At 41.6% G+C, this 18,793-nt stretch overlaps 1 long non-coding RNA gene across 1 annotated transcript; it reads right to left on the reverse strand.

The window, feature by feature from the left end:
* Positions 1-614: 614 nt before the first annotated feature.
* Positions 615-17,253, reverse strand: LOC140203436 (uncharacterized). Its single transcript, XR_011887365.1, has 3 exons — positions 16,744-17,253; positions 2,712-2,812; positions 615-977 (listed from the first exon to the last, which is right to left on the reverse strand). It is a non-coding gene; the product is annotated as an uncharacterized lncRNA (long non-coding RNA).
* Positions 17,254-18,793: the final 1,540 nt, after the last annotated feature.

Here is an 18,793-nt window from a genome sequence, read left to right on the forward strand (position 1 = left end):
CCTCTCAAATTGCAGTATGAATTCAATCATATTATGATCCCTGCCTCCTAAGGTTTCTTTGCATTAAGCTGACTAGTAAAATCTGAGTCATTACACAACACCCAATCTAAGATGGCTTTGCCCAGTAGGCTCAACTACAAGTTGCTCTAAAGAGCCACCTCATGGGCATTCAACAAATACCCTCTCTTGCAATCCAACACCAATCTGGTTTTCCTCATCCCCTTGTATATTGAAGTCCCCCATTACAACTGAGACATTACCCTTATTTAAATGCCTTTTCCAGCTCCTTTTTCAATCTCAACCCCACATTGTGGCTACTATTTGGGGACTTATTTATGATTCCCATAATATTTTATTTTGACTTTTGCAGTTTCTTAACACCACACACAAAAATTCAACATTCTCTGTAAAAATTCAACATGTAGCCTCCTGGTAAGCCTCAGGCTCGCTCAGCTCACTTTCGTCTAGGGGGAGCAGCCTTCAGCCCCGCCAAACTGGGTAATCAAGTTTGTGTAGATGCTGTGTGATGTACCCCACCACAACAAATAACAGACAGCACACCATATGTGATTAAATGATTACACTTTATAACTCTTACTTTGACTATGTGGATGGTAAAGGACCAAAATAAGAACTGTTGAACTGTTTAACTGTTTTTAAAAAAAAAAGAAAAAGAAAAAGATGCCATTATTATTAACCAGTTTGTGCACACATCGTTGGAGCTCTTACAGAACCGGGTCCCCCTTCTTCCAGTCGATGTCCTCCGAACTCCACCGACCCAAGAATGGGACCACCCTCAGTGATCAACCAAACGCTCTAATCGAGTCTGTCCGTGTCTCCTCTCCTCGCTGAAGACCCTGGGCCTCGGACTCCCACTCGGGGTCTGTTCTGTCGCCCAGCTTACAGCATCTCTCAGGTCGTGTCTCCTCTCTCTGTCCCCATCGCGCCTTCTGACCAAAGCCCGCGGAAAACGATAACTTACAGACACACAAGAAAGAATAACATCTATTCCAATTGGTTAGCAAATGAATACAATTCTTGTTATCAGTAATTATAACCCAAACAAGCTGCTACCATTAACTCAGCAGTTAACATTACAGAGAAGCTATTTTATTATAACATAACAAAGAAGCCATTTTATTAGCCTTCACAAATAACATGGAAGAAGGAACACCTTACATCTAACCCTATGTCACCTCTTACTAAAGATGTAATTCCATCCCTTACCAATAGAGCCACACCACCACCCTTGCCTTCCTGCCTGTCCTTTTGATACAAAGTATATCTTTTGAGGTTAAACTCCCAACTATGACCATTTTTCAGCCATGACTCAGTGATGCCCACAACATCATACCGATCAATCTGTAATTGTGCCATGAGTTCATCCACCTGATTCCGAATGCTAAGGGCATTTAATTACAGCACTTTCAGTCCTGCATTCTTCACCCTTATGAATTTTGCCTCTGCGGTATAACTTAACTCTTTGCTCTGTCTACAGTTGTACCCAATCATTGGCTTACCGTTCCTTGCATTTATATTACATATTACATCATCTATTTGTAAACCTGCTGGCTCATCCTCAGCTCTGTCAAAATAGTTCCCATCCCCCTGCCATATTAAGTTGAACCACTCCCAACAGTTCTGGCAAAACATACCCACAAGGATATAAGTCTCACTCGGATTCAAGTGCAACCGATCCCTTTTGTACAGGTCACACCTGCCCCAGAAGAGGTCCCAATGATCCAGAAATCTGAATTCCTACCCCCTGCTCCAATTCTTCAGCCATGCATTTATCCACCACCTTATTATTCTATTCCTATCTTCACTATCGCGTGGCACAGGCAGCTGTTCCAAGATTACTACCCTTGACGTCCTGCTTCTCAGCTTCCTTCCAAACTCCCTGTATTCTGTCTTCAGGACCTCCTCCCCTTTTCTACCTATATCGTTGGTACCATGACTTCTGGTTGCTCACCCTCCCTTTCCAGGATATTGTGGACGCGTCTAGAAACATCGCAGACCCTGGCACGTGGGTGACAAACTACCATCTGTTTCTTTTTTTTGCATCCACAGAATTGACCATCTGTCCCCTGACTGTAGAGTCCCCTATAACTGCTGCCATCCTTTTCAGTCTCCTGCCCTTCTGAGCCTCAGTGTCAGAGGCACGGCCACTGTTGCTTCCACCAGGTAGGTCGTCGTCCCCAACAGTATTTATTGCTGGGGGGAATGCCACATGGGTGCTCTCCACTATCTGATGTTCTGCCTTCCCTTTTCTGACAGAGTCACAATTGAACGACTGGTTGACTTTGGTTACGCTTCTTCCCTTGGCAGCAACATTGTTTTGACAGCACCCTAGCAGACTAAGCAGACCTTTCTTTGGGTAACACTATTCCTCTGATTTAAGAGAGAGAGAGCTAGAAAAGATGACATAAACCTTGCCTGCCCAGCTCGTTTTTCTGGCTGACTCATCATTCTGGCAGAGATCAAATAGCAGCAATGAAGAAAGTACTCTAAGAGCAAGGAATCTCCACATCCTATGCAAGATTCAGAGCACGAAATCCTGAGAGAAAAACTGTTGACAGAGCAGCACTACAAGAGACAAGACCTGAGACAAGAGGTCCCTTCAATGAGCTCAGCAGTGACTAACTTTTCTGCTGGAAATGCAAAGCAGAGGATGAAGTAGGATGGCAATCAGACCATCTCTTTGAACTTACTTCAGGATCACCATTTCAGCCCAGATGCGTGGATTGTGAAACTCCAGTTCCAAGTTCCTGTGGCATGCTACTTCTAACCATGGCTTTGTACTTGTGGTGACCTGCAAGGAAGGAAGGTGAGAGCCATTTTACTGTGTCCTGTACTCATTCTGTTAAGAGACTTCACCACTTAAGTTACTGGAGAAAACAGTGATTTGAAAGATATGCCAGAACAAAGTGGAGTGGGTCAAATGATCTGTAAATGTACAAAACACAGACACTCACTGTCAAAACCACTTAAAGGTAAAATGACACATTAAAAAAAAAGGCTGTATCAATAGCCCAAATAATGGCACTTTATTGAACATATCATCAAGGATGCAAATTCAGAATTTTCATTGCTTTCCTGACACAGAAGACCGGACAAAGCAGAATGACAAACAGTGTTCAGGTATAGTTCCCACATAATTCAAGATGCATGGATTCAAATGAACAGCTTCTAATATACCAGATCATAAGGGCATTGCTTACCCAGTAAAATGTCAGCAGTCACACCACAGCAATCTTCATGTTCACCGTACACTGGCGTCTCAACAGGAAAATGAAACCATTTCAGAGATGGGTATTGGACATGGCTAAATCAGAACTGGGCCCAAAGTGAAGGGAGCATCACCTTGGGCAGAAGAGAACAAAAGGATTCTCCAAACAGAGCAAAGATATCTGTGACTTGGCTGAACAATTTCATTTCCTATTCAATGAAAGAAAGAATCAAGAATCTGTGGAACATGTCTGTCTATGGAAGTGTCGGGTAGGTGAAGGAAGAAAGCAGCTGTAGAAATTCAGTACTACATCTGTATGACAGATAAGCTCTACTTTCACTCTCAAAACAGTTGTTAAGCTATCCAAAACTCCCCTAAAATCTAATGATGGTACAAACCTCATCGTAAACTAGGAAGAAAATATGCAGAGAAGGTCTGAATACTTCAAAGACTACTCAATGATTGATCAATATGACTTTGATCAGTAGTCTCTCCACCGACTGAAGTGGAGAAGTGAGAAAACAACTGAGTCTGGCAATGTTTCTATATAGGATATAAACCCAACAGAATAGTTCAAAGCATTAGCCAAAAGTTTACTCAAGCTTCACACAGCATCTTGAACAATGTTTAGCTGGAAGTAGTAATGCCATAATACTTCCATTGTGCTGCTGTTGCAATCAAAACCAAAAGAAAACATTTTTCTCCCTTGTATAAGAATAAAAGCTTTCTCAGATTCAATTCAATGGGTCATTACAAACCTACCTGAGGCACTTCTAGAGCAGGTCAGAAAACTATGGCCAAGATTTTTGACATGAGAAAGATCATGGAAAATTACTTAGAATAGAAGACAGACCTATGTGTCACAGTCACAACAGAAGAGGTGTGAGCTAGTTCACTCCCAACTACAAATCATGCAATTGTTCCTTGACTGAGTTGATGTTCACAAATAGTGTCCTGTCTAATGTATTCAAAATTTCAGAGTCACTTCATTTGTAGTATGGAAGCAGGAGAGAAAAATGATCTGGAATAAGGCATTTTTTGAGGCCATTCCACCTAAACCGAGAGCAAGGTTTGACCAATCTAAGCACAAGACCAATTTGGAAAGGCCAGGAACGGGCTGAAATATGGTGACGGGGTCCAGGCCCAGAGCGTATCGATGCGATAGGGCCCACGTCGGAGTGCGAGGAATGACCTGATGCTTGGATGACTTAAACACTGGGCCAGGTGGATTACAAAGGCAGGGTCTCAGGATAAGTGACGAGGGTCAGGCCACTTCTGCTTGCTGCTCCACGACATTTACTCAGCCCTGTGCTAAAGTGAGGCTGAGGTTGTGACCTACTCCAGGCCTTGTCTATGGACACACTTTTGTTGTGGATGCTATTTGCTTACTTTTATTGTCTGCACAATCTGCCTGTTTTTCTCCCTGCACACTGGGTGTTTGATAGTCTTCTTTTATTTAGGTTCCTTTGGGTTTCTTTGTTTTGTGGCTGCCTGTAAGGAGATCAATACATACTTTGACAACAAATGTACTTTGAACTTCTGAATAAAATTCCACTTCACAACATGTTCAAAGCTATGAATGTTTTATACAAAGATTAAAGCTCAAAATTACATTGGAAATAGATGTAATTTTTTCCTTTCACCAGAGGTAAAGTAGTTTCTACTCACTTTGATTTGCTCTGCTATCTTTTTTGCAATTGGACCAATTGCTTGCAACAGGAATTTCATCAATTCTTGGAGAGTTAATCTAAGTACTGACATTTCAGTGTTTTTTTTAAACATGTATCTGGCAAATCTCCCTTGGAAGGTTCATCTTGTATGTGACAAAGGTATGCTCCTCTCTCTAGTTTGCAAGTTTTCCAAAAGCAATAAAGAGATATTTAAAACATTAAAACAACAAACATACAACAAAATAAAACATACAGATACATATGTGTATTAAACCATAAGACAACCATATTTTTCATATGAGAATGTTTTGCTTTCTTTCCAGGCTGGGTGAAATTTAGCCATACTGTAAATTCACTTTGACAAAAGCTGGAGAGCAGTTGTAAAATCGTAAAGCGTAATGGGCTACTCTGGACCTCAATATAACTAAAGAAAAATTTGACAAGGATACAGCGGTATGTATTTTTGTCCAGTTGTTATTAAACTGTAAATTAATATTCTGAATTATGATGTTATAGGGCTGAAATTTTTACCCATCTTCGTGACACACCCAGAATTTAATGCATGGCCTCTCTTGTGCTAAGATGGCACCACCCTAAGGGTGGAGGAGCAACACCTTGTATTCCATCTGGATAGCCTCCAACCTACCTGATGGTATGAATATAAATTTCTCCTTTCTGGTGAAAAAATTCACCCCCCCCCACTCACTCTCCCGCTATTTGCCACTGACCTTTGACCTCTTCACCTGCCTATTACCTTCCCCCCAGTCCCCTCCTCCTTCCCTTTCTCCTACGGTCCATTCTCCTCTCCTACAAAATCCTTCATCTCCAGCCCTTGACCTTTCCTACCCATCTGGCTTCACCTATCACCTAGCCTCCTTCCTCTCCCCCGAACTTTTTATTCTGGCATCTTCCTCCTTCCTTCTAAGTCCTGAATAAGAGTCTCGACCCGAAATATCAACAATCTGTTAATTTCCATAGTTGCTGCCTGACCTGCTGAGTTCCTCCTGTGTGTGTGTGTGTGTGTGTGTGTGTGTGTTGCTTAATGTTACTGCAGCTGTCTTTACATAATAATTTTTTGCTAACATCTTTTGGCAAGAGGAGAGACAACACAAATGTTATAACTGTAATAATTAGAGCATCCTTCTTCCATTACACTTCCTGTTCTAATTGATAAATCAACTTGAAAGGCAAAAGAAATTATCTCATTTGCTTCTGGTGATACATCATTAAATAAGGCCTTTGCTGTGTAATTATAAAATTATAGGAAAGGTGCAACAGTAGGCACAATCCTCTTGGTAATTAACATCTTCATAAAATTAAACAGTAATTGGTAGAATTAAATGAAGTGCACTGATTGCAATTTAAAAAGAATTGCATTGAATGCATTTACATAAAATAATTGACTTGAATTCCTATTAAAAACTTATAATGCGCCAAGGTGCTTTAAGCAGCACAAAATTCATGGTTTGTAAAGGGAGAAGCTCTGTGAGTCACTGTTGTAGATGGTGTTTATTGCATTAAATAACCTCCAGTACAAAAGAAAATCGTAGAAATTGGATCCATTAGCTCTTATTATTCTCGTGCATATTTTTTTTTAAATGTTGCGTGATTAAGCGGTCATTTCTGGGTGAAATTGCTCCCATTGGGAAATTGACTGTACAATTCAAAGCATCATTGATCTGTCATCTCCCAGTGCTAGTTGCACATATTACGGTACCACTGATTGCCATGGCATTTTTCTCCCTTACTTCCATAAATCAGAGGTTTTGAGTGCCAGCTGCAAACTTTGTTGAACAGCCATATGAATATTAACAGCACAAAGTGCTGAGTTTGCTGAAGAGTCCGCTAATGGGAACCATCAATGACTTGCATACGACATCTCCAGACTGGTTTCCAATGCTCAGGAGAGCTGAAATTTCATTATCAATGCAACAATGGTAGACTTTGTATACTCTGCATATAGTCATAGCTCAGAAACAGGCACTTTGGCCCATCTAGTTCATGCCAAACCATTTAACTGCCTAGTCCCATCCACCTGCACCAGAACCAGAGCCCTCCATACCACTACCATCCATGTACCTATCCAAACTTCTCTTGAACATTGAAATCAAGCTTTCACGCATACACTACTTATTCTGGCAGCATGCTCCACACTCTCACAACCCACTAAGTGAAGAAGCTTTTCCTCATGTTTCCCTAAACTTTTCACCTTTCACCTCAGGTTGTAGTCCCACCCAAACTCAGTGGAAAAAGCCTGCTTGCATTTACCCTGTCTATATCCTTCATAATTTTATGTACCTCTATCAAATCTTCCCTCAATCTTCTACATTCCAAGGAATAAACTCCTAAACTATTCAATCTTTTCTTATAACTCAGGTCCTCCAGTCCCGGCAACATCCTTGTAAATTTTCTCTGTACTCTTTCAACCTTATTTACATCTTTCCTGTAGGTAGGTGGCCAAAACTGCACAGCATACATCACAGCATTGTCCTGTGTTGTCTGCCTTTTTGATCACTACTCTCTCTGATGTGGGGCCACTCACCACATGGCATTCAGTCAGTGCAGCTGATGGCCTCAGTGAATGCTCACTGATCTTCCTCATCTCTGGATTCCAGCCTCCCAATAGTGTTCTTTGTATAGGTGCACTACCGTTGCCATGGTGAGAGTTCTAACTCACGCTTTCCAGTGATCACTGCAGTAATGCCACAACAATTAGGAGCTTTGCATGTAGCTGTCAATGGGAATTTTATAGATTGCACTTAAGCAATTAATTCAGTGTACAACCCACCATGGTGCTGTTTCCAATCTAATTGTGGCCACATTCATGACTGTTTGCAAGAGATCTGACTGGGCATTACTACCATGTTTGTGCACCAAAAAAGGATGAAATGCAATTTCTAAGTACAGGACACCTTAACTGTAAAACAAATGCCATGTCTGCTTACATCACAAACACTGACAAAACCTTCTCCTTTTGGAGGGGTTTGTCTGTTAACCGACCTTTGCAGATGCTTAGACCTTCTCAACCGTGCATGGGTCTCTTCTCCAGGTGCTCTAGTTTCCTTCCACACTCCAAAGGCATGCTGGTTGATAGGTTAATTTGTCATTGTAAATTGTCTCATGATTAGGATAGGATTTAATCAGGGGATTGCTGGGTGGCACAGTTCAAAGGGCTAGAAGGACATATTCCATGCTGTATCTCAAGAAAAAGGAAAAGAAAGAATAGAGGAAGAATAAAGAAATGGATTAATGCAGGTTTACTGTAAGTACACAGTTGATAATTGGTGTAGACTCAATGGGTTGAAGAATTTGTTTCTGTGCAGTGTCAATCAATGAACTGGTATTACCATTAAATATGTGTAAATCTGGAACCCATAGAAGATCTGGGTTCTGCCAGACAAATTTCAAGCCTTCAAATTTGTCGTTGAAAGATTGTAAACTATTGACATCCATGATTTATAACATCCAGTTCAACAAAACCACAATTACTTAATTTGAATTCACATTGTGGTTATATAATCATCTGAGAATTTCTTGTAAAATATGGAGATTGTATTCCTTAGTAGAAGCAGCCAAGTTTACTGATAATTAAGTTAATAGCATATGGTACATCTTGTGATGACTTAACAAATTGGCATAATGGACTGGAGAAATTCTGTAGATGCTGAAAATCCAAAGCAACACATACAAAATGCTGGAGAAACTCAGCAGGCCAGGCAGCATCAATGGAAATGAATAAACAGCCAACATTTCAAGTGAAACCCTTCTTCAGGAAGATGCCAGAATAAAATGGTGGGTGGAGGGGAAGGAGGCTAGCTAGAAAGTGATAAGCGAAGCTAAGAGGATAGGAAAGGTAAAGGGCTGCTAAGAAGGAATCTGATAGTAAAGGGGAGTGGACCACAGGAGAAAAGAATGGAAAAGGGGATCCAGGGGGAGTTGATAGGCAGGTGAGAAGAGGATAGAGGCCAGAGTGGGGAATAGAAGATGGGAGGGGGAGGGATTTTTTTTACTAGGAGATATTGATATTCATGCCATCAGGTTTTAGGATACCCAGCAGGAATATAAGGTGTTGCTCTTCCACCCTGAGGGAAGCCTCCTCATGGCACAAGAGGAGGCCATGGACTGGGAATCAGGATTAAAATCCTTGGTCTGGCCACTGGGAAGTTCTGCTTTTGGTGGATGGAGCACAGGCGCTCATCGAAGCGGTCCCCCAGTTTACGACATCAATGTCGAGGAGGCCGGACACAATGGAAAACCCCAGCAGATTCGCAGGTGAAGTGTTGCCTCACCTGTAAGGATTGTTTGGGGCACTGAATGGAGGTGAGGGAGGAGGTGAATGGGCAGGTATCACACCTTGGCCGCTTGCAGTGTTGAGTGTCAGGAGGCAGAACAGCAGGGAGGGACGAATGGACGAGGGAATCATGGAGGGAGAAATCCCTGCAGAAAGCGGAGGGTGGGGAGAGGTAAAGATGTGTTTGGTGGTAGGATCCCTTCAGAGGTGGTGGAAATTGCAGAAGATAATGTGTTGGATGTAGAGCTCATGGATTGGTGGGTAAAGGCAAGAGGAACTCTATCCCTGTTAAGGCAGCGACAAGATGGGGTGAGCATGCATGTCTGGGAAATGAAAGAAATGTGGATGAGGGCTGCTTCGATGGTGGAAGAAAGGAATCCCCTTCCTTTAAGGAAAGAGAACATCTCTGATGTCCTGGAAAGGAAAGCCACATCCTGAGAACAGATGTGGCGGAGGTGAAGGAACAGGAATAACATTTTTTTTAACATGAGACAGGGTGGAAAGAGGTATAGTCAGGCTTGCTGTGGGAATCAATCCGCTGATTTATAAAAGACGTCAGTCGACAGTTTGTCTCTAGAGACGGAGACAGTGAGATCGAGAAACGGGAGAGAGATGTCACCAAATGGACCAAATAAATTTAAGAGTATGGTAGAAGTTGGAGGCAAAATTGAAGAAATTGGCAAGCTCAGTATGGGTGCATGAAATAGCAATAATGCAGTCATCAGTGTAGTGGAGGAAGAGTTGGGGAGCATTACCAGCAAAGGCTTGGAACATGGACTGTTGTACTTAGCCAACAAAAACGATATAGCAGGGACCCTTGCAGGTGCCCATGTCTACTCCTCAAGTGTGGAGAAAGTGAGAGCAGTCAAAGGCAAAATTTTTGAGGGTGTCAGTGGAGGTGAACTGGTTGGTTCTTTTATTGATAAAGAAGCAAAGAGCTTTAAGGACCTTCTTGATGGGAGATAGAAGTGTATAGGGACATCTATGGAAAATGAGGTGGTCAATGCCAAGGGGTTGAAAGTTAATGAGGAGATCAAGAACATGAGAAGTATCATGGATGTAGACATCTTGATGGGGGATATTATGGGCTGTTATATGCATTTAAAGTGAGGTAAGGTTGATTCTCTTTGGTTGCATTTGATTGGTTGTCCATGTGTAACACATCTAGATTTGACAACATCTTTCAAACTTGCTGCCATCATGGTTGCGCATTCAATTTAGTTTTCATTCCAACTCCACTCTTCATTAACTTATCTAATTCTTTCTCCATGTATCCTTTAAGCAATAAAATGGCTCTAGTCAAGTTTATATTATAACAGTTTGGCAGCAGGCCTAATATAAATGTATACCTTGTAGGCAGTAATTCTTCACATTTATGTAATAGTGTTTTCAAATATGGTTTCATAGTATCAATATGGACATCAAACTCTTCTCTCCAATTGATCTGCAGTTTCCCTCTTGGCTTAGTAAAATCAGTTGCTTTATGTGCATTTCTAATCAACAACTATTATAAAACAAATTATATTTGGACCTTCGTTATTTTGCTGAAATATGCTGCATTTCAATACAATAGGACTTAGGTCAAAGGCTGAATTTTCTGAAGTTGTTATCATTGTCCGTAATGTAACACTGCTATTTTTAATCAATATTCACATCTACTGATGGCATGTACACTTGAAACTTTATCTTGAAATCTTGCTGCTTCCCACCATCCCAGGAATACCATAGAGGCCAAACCAGCCTAGTTCTGTTCTATCTTATTTGACTTCATTGTAACACAGATCTTCTCTCTCTGGATCACCCTATTGGATATGTTGCCTCACTCCGTGAAGAAGTCCCACTATTCTGGGTTAATTGTCTGGGGCTGAATTTGTGCTCAGTTACTGTGTGCTGATCAATGCAATTGATTACATCTACTGTATATATACTGTGAAGAATTCATAACCTTGACTGTACACTCCTCGGGCTTCCCATATATTCACTCAGGGTTTGAACAGCAATTATGTTCCATCTGTTGTCAGATCAGTCACAGTGTTTGTTGTAGTCAAGATTTCAATGCACTCTGTTCAATCATAGTTCTATGTTTAATTCTCCTGCTTTTGCTCTGATTATTGGTGTCTTTCAGTCCCTCACAGTACTACTGACTAATGCTTACTTTTTTAAGCGCTGCTGTCTGACTTACTGTGTCTCTGTGCACCACTGGTTGGTGACTGCAGAGTTTTCAGCTTTTGTATTCAGTGCTACCAATAAACAATCCTTGGTTCTTCAAGGAGCTTCTTAACCTGCTGAGTTCCTGCAGTAAGTTGTTGGTTTCTTTGAAGAGTTTCAACCAAGTATGCATTTTTTCCCCTCTGAACTTTTTAACTCTCATTATTGCCAGTTGTAATGTACTGAGAAATTATCTGGGCACTACTATTGTTGAGTTAGTGATTACTGCACCAAATAAATCTTAGGGCTTCAGAGCACATCTCAATCTCACCACAGGCTGCTGAGGAAGCAATTAATGTGGATGAGTCAGTCAATCACCTCTGTAGTTGGAGTCATTGCGAGATTTGTGAGGTGCATCTGCACTCTATGAATGGAGAGGAAAGGGAGATTGAAATTTGGTGGCGGTTTGAGGTAAGTAAGATTAGAACATTTTCCTGGTGATGAAAGGAGGAATGGGAAAGAAAGCAGAATTGAAAAGGAATGTCTTAGTATATGAGTAGAGGAATCCATTTGCAATATTAGCTGGCATGAGGACCAGTACGGAAGAAAGAGCAGTTGTCAGTTCACTGAGGAAAGGTTAGAGTTTCATGGACATGGTAATTAAAGAGGGGGCTTAACGGGAGAAAGTAGAGAATGTCATGGATCCAAAACAATCACAGGGAGAGATAGCTGAGGCATGGTTCAGTGCGTAAGCGGAAGCAAAGGACACCACGGAGGCAGTGGAATGGATTATCTTAATCTTAGGCAGAAAAAAAACCCCTTGCCTCTATAATTGGGGGTGAGGGTGAAGGGTTTTGGGGAGAGGGATTTTATGACTTTTAATAGGAAAATGAAGCAGTGGTTATGTTTGAATTGCAGAACTCTTAGAAACATGAATAATTTTGGCAGAGAGCACTGGAGCCAAAGAATAATTTGGACAGTTAAAAGCAACTAAACTCCTTCTCAGGTGACAACAATCCATTTCCGCTTGGTCTCCAGCTTTTCACAGAAATTACTTTTACTTTCTCAACCAACAAACCAACTCACCTGACACATTTTGATTTTTAACTTTTCCTAATTTTGAACTAAGAGCAGCTTAGGCAGGGTAGATAGTTAGATGGAGTTCACTCCATGCACCTTTGAAGGTTGAACCTGGGGGCAGAACACAATGCCAAAGGCAAAATTCTTAGCAGAGTGGAGGAACAGAGGAATCTTGGTTTCCAAGTCCATAGATCCCTCCAAATTACAGCACAAGTTGATAGGATGTTCTGTGTGTTGGCCTTCATTAGTTAGGAAATGTGTTCAAGAACTACAAGGTAATGTTGCAGCTCTATAAAACTTTGGATAGGCCACACTTGGAGTATTGTGTTCAGTTCTGGTTGCATCATTTTTGGAAGGATGTGGAAGCTATAGAGAGGGTGCAGAGGAGAATTGCTAGGATACTGCCTCGATTGGAGGGTATCTCTATGATTTTGAGCAAGCTAGGGTTTTCCTCTTTGGAGTGAAGAAGGATGAGAGATGGCTTGGTAAAGATGTTAAAGATTATAAAGGGAACTGACAGTGAACAGCCAATGTCTCTTTTCCATTGCAGCAATGGCCAATACCAGAGGACATCCCTTTAATGTGTGTGGAAGAATTTTGTGGGGAGATGTCATAGGTTGGTTTATTATACAGAGTGGTAAGTGTCTGAAACACACTGCTGGGTGTGACGGTAGAGCTGATACTTTAGTAATACTTAAGAGACTGTTTGATAATTACATGGATGAAAGAAAAATGGAGGGCTATGGGCTGTGTAGGAGTGAAGGGATAGGTTGATTGAGAAGCAAGTTAAAAGGGCAGCACACCATCATGGGCTGAAGGGCCTCTACTGTTTTATGTCCTATGCTGGCTGTTAAACAAGCAACATCTGAAACATTAACTGTGTTTTTATCTCCGCCAGATAATCCCAGCATTTTCTGAGTTTTTTTTTAAGGATAGTCATGACATCAGATTTTCACTGCTTGGGTACGAAGGTAAAACCAGAGGGACAGACCGAGGTGAAGTTTGCGGATAGGATCCATCCACAGTACCACAGTGGAGGCTTAGCTCAAGCGAGTGGAGGTAGACATCACCTGGTGGGTAAATATCAGTAATGGGAATGGCTTTTCCATCCATGAGCTTCCACATGTCTTTGTTGTTGTTTTAAGTGCGAACCTCAGAGCTCTGCACGGTATTAGTCTGGTCTGGGCTACCTGCAGTATTGGTAGTTTGTTTCTTCAGGACCTCTGCATACTGGATGTTAATAGACACTGTTAATGCTGCTTTTTTTAATTTATTTCTATGTAACTGAGTGAAACATAACTTGTGGCTGATATCCAGCTTCACCATCTCCTACTCCTTTGATACGGTCACAGACAAGAATGGTTCTATGGTTCTATAGCAATGTTTGAATCTGACTTCTTAAAGGGGCCAAAGATCCAGCCTTCCAATATTAAAGTTCAGAAGGACACTCTATTGGAGGTGGTTAGTGGGAATTTTCCTGGCACTTTAATTCAGATATTTATTTTCTCCCTGCTCTACTGCCACCAGGCTCTTGACATTTCAGCTAGCAGTCTGTCAGCTAGTAGTTCAAATGCCTCGATTGTGTCTTTTATACAAACTACCTATGCAGCCACTTTACTCTCTCTGCCATCAGTATCACAGCCACTGTATATAATAAAGTTTCAATTGTGATCCATTATTGAAAATGTTTTTCATATTAATTCAGTCATTATTATTCACATATGCTAACTGACCTGCATTTCAAGCATTTGATTTTATTTTAGATTTCCAATAACTATTATCTTCTACATCTCATTTGATGGTATTTGTCTCATTTGACGGTATACATGTACATAGTTAAATGACAATAAACTTGACTTGGGTAGTCTTCGTCTCCACCCTGTTATACTCATTGTCTTTGTTCCCTTCGCCTCTTCATTCTCACTTTTCCAATCCTAATAAAACTCTTTGACCTGAAATGTTAACTTGTCTCTCTTTTTACAAAATGCTGGAAAAGAAAAAAAGAGTCAGTTTTGGGCTGAGACCCATCATGGAGACCCGTCATCAACACCCTCATCACAGATACCGCTTTATTTGCTAAGAGTTTCTATTATTTTTTTACATTTACTCTTGAAAGGCATAATTCTAATTTTTAGACTAAGCCCTCGAGACTTCCCACGAAAGGAGATCAAACCCATCAGTTTCTCTTAGTATTTTGATCACCACTTTAACATCTAAATTCAACCATACAGGAATACACATGAATACAGCCAAATGAAAAACTCTGGGGCCACAGTGCAAAATACAATACCAACTGCAAAGAATTTAACTCTTGTTAGTATAATCACTCAATTTTGGAATCCAGGTATTATTCCACTTCAGCAATACCAAGGCCAAAAATAAGCCAAGGTAAGAGTGCAGAATAGCTTATCCTACCCCACATTTTGCTTTGGTTCTGTGTGCTAATCCTACAGGCATAAAGCTGAACATTCCTTAGCATGCTTATTCTGTTGAAAGTATCCTGACTGGTTGCATTATACTCTGGTATGGCAATTGGAATGTGTAGGAGTTTTAAAAATCTGCAGAACGTTGTGGATTCGCCACGAGCGCATCCTCCCCATCTCCAATGAAGGGCTCCAATTCAGTCATGCTGAAGGGTTTCGGCCTGAAACGTTGACTGTACTCTTTCCCATAGATGCTGCCTGGCCTGCTGAGCTCCTCCAGCATTTTGTATGTGTTGCTCAGATTTCCAGCAGCTGCAGATTTTCTCTTGTTTCCAATGAAGGGCTGACTTTTATTTTGTCCTTCTTATAAATGCTTCCTGACCTGCTGAGTTCCTCCAGCATTTTGTGTGTGTTATTATCCTTTATCAAAGCTCCCCACCAATGCCCATACCATCTTAAAGCTAACATTGGACCAAAGGTACAAAAGCCTGAAGTCTCATACCAACTGGTTTAAAAACAGTGTCTTCTCTTCAGCAGTTCATTTCTTGAACAATTGGCACAACCCTAATCAGTGCAGCATAGAAATCTTGCAACCACCTTGATCCCATTGCACTGAAGTGGACTTTACTGTTTTTGATCTAAATGTGTTCTTTCTTGTAAAAAAAACCTTACATTTATGTATATCTTGTGAATGCTGCTTATCTGATAACGTGTCTGAAATGCTGCTGCAAGTAAAATTTTCGATGCAATGCAGCTGTATGTAAATGTACTGGTGGATATGACACTGATTGACTTTGACCTTTATTTATTTTCTAAATGCTCTATAGCAACAATCCAGGTACCTGTAACCCCTGAGCCACTTAGAATTCCATTGTTCCTACCTCTTCGCCATTTGGAATGTACTCAGTTCTATACTTATTAGGTCTATTGTTTTTATTGAGATCTCTTGCCCCTTGTCTATTACTAATTCTGTAATCTTGTGCTTCAATCTGCATTGTACACAACTGTGCGACCTTTGTATTAATTCAGACTTACATGTTTTCTCTCTCTCTCTATTCCACCAGCTGCGTTATATTTATAAATACAGTAGATAGCTGAAGCCCCGGCACACACACCAGTCATATACAAACCATTACCTCCTGACGCTCAGCCAATGTGCATTTCTGTATATATTTTGTTCCAGGAGTAATAAACCAAGGCTTGGTTTTACAATATTTTATGGGTTGCTATTACAGTGCCTTGAGTGGCTTCAGAAACTCTTATATTCTACCGCGTATGGGTTCAAAATTAGTGGTTAAAGATTATTTTACTGATGACATCGAAACATCAAAATATTCAGTGAAATGTGTCTTTAGTCAACGACCAACAGAGTCTGCGCTGGGGGCTGGTCGCGAGTGTCGCCACGCTTCTAGAGCATGCCTACAACTCACTAATGCCAGGTCTTTGGAATGCGTGAGGAAACGGGATCACCCGGAGGATTCCCGCGGAGTGAACCCACGAGCAGCGGCGGGAAACGAACTCTAGTCGACGATTGCCGGCGCAGTAAAGCAATTGTCCTAACTGCTGCGCTAAATTAGTTAAAGCCCAGGGTTTGAAATGGGCTGCGAGTCAGCTGACTGTCGTGTGGCTGAACACTTACCAGCTCCTATCAAAGAAAATCCAAAGCTCTTCAAATGTAATAAAGAAAATTTAGTGATCGTGATTCTTGAAACAAAGCCAAAGTTCATAAATACGTTTAAGTGTTAAGTCTGTCTCAGTTTCCACACTGGAATAACGGCATTGTATAGTGTGACATTCGTCATAGTACTAAGTTTCAAAGCCTGTTCTACTTTGGCTGATTCTTTCCAAGATAATTGAAATACCATCCTCGATTCCGTGAGGTGAACAGTGCTGCTGACTTACCGTCCGCAGATATACACATTCACGAGGTCCGCCTTGCGATACTGAATGTTACTAAATATAACGCGCTTCTCTCGTGTAGTATCAGGTAACTCCTATTTACAATGAGGCGGATCTTGGGTAGTTCGGTATTATAAATGTGGGCCCGGAGGGCAGAATGTACAATGGTTGGGGTCGGACTCTGGATGAGGTTTCACACACTGACGAGAAGGAAGCTGGGCAGATTTAGGACCAGATTCATGGTCCAGAGTGCGTGTGCAATTCAGTTTGTTTTGACAGGCTGAAACATACCAGCTGAAACTCACAAAGAAGTTGTTATATTCCTGGTAGGCCAGCGGTCGTCATTATCCGTGGGAAGTCTGTGCCTTGTAAATACTGAGGATTCAATTGTGATGCATTGCCCACACGAACGATGTGAAGATGGCCTCCAGCTAACAACACCTTTGGGGGATGTCACTTCTTAAAGAAAACCTCGAGAAAGTAGGCAGAATGCAGCAAGCAGGGAAAAGATGAAGGGATGGGTAGAAAAAGCATTACGTTGCATTTTTTAATCGTAAAGATGAACTCCGTTTTGAAGATAGTCCCTCAGTAGAAATGAGTTGATTGGATTTTTGTGCAATTCCCGTTTATAACCCCAAAAGTAGCAATTCCATCCGAAAAATTCCTCCCAGTTTTCAAGCATCCCATATATAATTGTGCATAGAACAGAATTACAATACACAGAAGTTGGAATTAAGAGGAAACGTCAGCGGAAATAAAACTGAGCAAGTAACCGGGAACTCTCCGGATTTGTCTCAAGAGTCTGCAGTCAGTATCAGAAATACGCAGATCCCCAGGGACATTGAGCGGAATTCTAGGTCACTGTCGGGAGGAAGTCAGCACCTATGACCCCAGCAAGAACGGGTCGTACATAACGAATAATGTGTTCTGTTTGTACTTGGGTGGAGCTAGGTGATGCACCTTTGAGCTCATTGGCTCTCCATGGCCAGCCGCCTTCAATATGGGGAATATTTGCAGGGGGAAGTATAGGAGCTGAGCGCCCGTGAGGGGACTACTTCAAAGCCCGTCGTGGATCTTCCGGTATCCAATCTCCCCACCAATTTTCTATCTGCCGTCAGCCCTTTGATGTTTTATAACGTTTCCACAATGTTTCCCCCAGGACTCCGATATCTTAATAATTTCTATTCTCTGCTCCATCTAGCCCAGTCTTCTCCAACCAAACTCATACGCAGAGCAAATTCAATATCCTCAGTACACCGCAGTTCCCCCCCCCCCCACCACCCGCCTTACCTATCGCAAATTCCACCCTCCCCGATACCTCGGTCATCTCCCTGACCTGACGTTGACATTTAATCACCTAATTATTCCTCCGGCCTCCTTAAACCTTATTCACTCTGATTCCCGAACGCAGAGCGACGAAAGAGAGCCTTAATGTACAGTTCGTGCCCCGGTGCTGAAGAAAACAAGAAATAGGAGCAAGAGGAAATCAAACAGTATCTCGAATCTGCTGCACTGTTTCGTAGTCGATCTGGCCTCAAATCTATTTTCATGCTTGTTCTCTTGTTCTCTGTGACTCCACTATAAACCAATAATATGTCCAAATATGTCCAAATGCGAATATATTCCATGGCTTATTCCATGCAACTCTCCTGAGTAAAGAATTTGAAAGAGTTGAGAACCTCAAAGAAGAACTTTTTGCCCAACTTCACGTTAAACAGATGTAGAAGGCGTCGAGACAATACGAGATACCTTGTGTCGGAGGCACCTTGTGAGTTAAGGCGGGGGGAAGGCCAAGACATTGGCTCCACCCTCTGCCACACTTTTAAAGTGAGCGGGGTATAATTGTGATGTGAAATTTACTTCTCCGAAGGTACTGGGGAGAAAACGAGTGTCCTTAATAGGGCAACTGATAGACATGGGCAGAGAATGATTTTAAGGGCAGTGGAGAAAGGGAAGGAAATTGAATATTCCTTTCTCAATTAGGACTTGGCATAGGCCGAGTGGGACAAATAGCTTCATGAATCGCAAGAATGTTAAAATAATTTCTGCTCTG

This window comes from Mobula birostris, chromosome 9, assembly GCF_030028105.1.
Source record: "Mobula birostris isolate sMobBir1 chromosome 9, sMobBir1.hap1, whole genome shotgun sequence".
Classification (NCBI taxonomy): Eukaryota; Metazoa; Chordata; class Chondrichthyes; order Myliobatiformes; family Myliobatidae; genus Mobula; species Mobula birostris.